At 35.8% G+C, this 1512-nt stretch overlaps 1 protein-coding gene across 2 annotated transcripts in view; it reads right to left on the reverse strand.

Annotated features, from left to right (window-relative positions):
- LOC106689844 (uncharacterized) overlaps positions 1-1512 on the reverse strand; it is a 40129-nt gene that overhangs the window by 18904 nt on the left and 19713 nt on the right. The gene's annotated exons all lie outside the window — the stretch shown is intronic.

The raw sequence follows: 1512 nt of genomic DNA on the forward strand, positions 1-1512 counted from the left end.
TGGAGTATGGTCCGGGTGCAGTAAAAAAAAACTCAAATTCAAGTCAAAAAACAGTTTTTTTTTTACTGCCGTCAAAACAGCCCTGACGAAGCCCTGCAAGGTGGGGCAAAACGTTGGCTCAATAAAATAGTATAATTCTACTATTTGAGTTTGTTTTTTTTACCGCACCCGGACCATACTCCATTCATCTATACACACGGTCAATCAATAATCTTCCAGTATTTTAATTTCTGATTTTTTTCTTATTTTCAATAATTTCCAAACCATGTTTAAGAGTATAAATGTCATAAAAGGTTATTTCATATTATCCAAATATCTGCCAGTATAAATAATTGAAGTTTGAAACAATGGTATTAAGTGAACTAAGCAATGATTTGTTAACCAATGATATGTACATAAGTATTGAAGGGTCACCTTTTCTTCTATAGTAATTGGGGAATTTTTATTGTGAATCCTTCAGTTAAGAATGGAAAAGACATAATAAATTTACTTTGCATTTCTTGTTGTAATAATTTAACAAACGCCAGCTTTCCCACATAGCAAATTAAGTATTAGTATACTTTCTTACATCTGGAAGAAGCGCTGAAGGCCCTGAAAAAATAATACAGCTTGTGGGGTCTACAAATAAATTTTGATAAGACTGAATACCCGCCAGTAAACTGCAAAGAGGCCGCAGACCTTCAGATTAATGGAAGTATATGTAAGAAGGTAGACTCCTTCAAATACCTGGGGTCGACAATAGATTGGAACGGTGAGTCAAAACCAGAGGTTAGGAGGAGAGTTGGTCTCGCAAGACGGTTGACTAGAATGTTGCACCCAGTCCTCTGGAATACGGTCATCTCAACAGACAACAAAAGGCGAATGTTTAGAAGTATTGTTGAGCCCTCATTTAAATACGCTGCAGAAACCTGGACACTTAACCCTGGACTCTACTCCAAACTACAAGCGGCAGAGATGGATTTCTGGAGGAGATGCCTGAGGATTACCCTCCTGGATAGAATCAGGAATGAGAAAATTAGAAGTAGGCTAGGGGTGACCAAAGGAGTTCTGGAGATGATTGGAAAGAACAGACTACAATTTTACAATAATGATAATAATCACTTCAATAATCAATAACGATAATCTATGTTCTTAGTGCAACCTACCTACCTGTAATACCACAAAAATTGGTTGATAAAATACTACAAAACTATCAATGTAGAAAAACAATTCAGTCCAAAGAAAAATTCAAATTAGACAGAATATAATCCAAGTATTTTTTTTAAAATATTTATTTATTGCTATTTACAACTGTACATTATAATACATTTAGTAAATCTGATCTAAGTTAAATTGGAGTGTTACAAGCGTGTAGAGAAGCTACCCATTGTTAGCACTCTAATGACATTTTACATTAGCTGGTCTCGTGGCCATTTTCTTTTCAGGTGCCTCGGAGGATTGTCGGGAATGGAAGAGGATGCAAGATTAGGAACTAGGGGGTTTGAGTGGTTAGAGAGTTTATAATGGAAGGAG

The sequence above is a fragment of the Halyomorpha halys genome, unplaced genomic scaffold, assembly GCF_000696795.3.
Source record: "Halyomorpha halys isolate HHAL.00 unplaced genomic scaffold, Hhal_1.1 Scaffold1494.1, whole genome shotgun sequence".
NCBI lineage: Eukaryota > Metazoa > Arthropoda > Insecta > Hemiptera > Pentatomidae > Halyomorpha > Halyomorpha halys.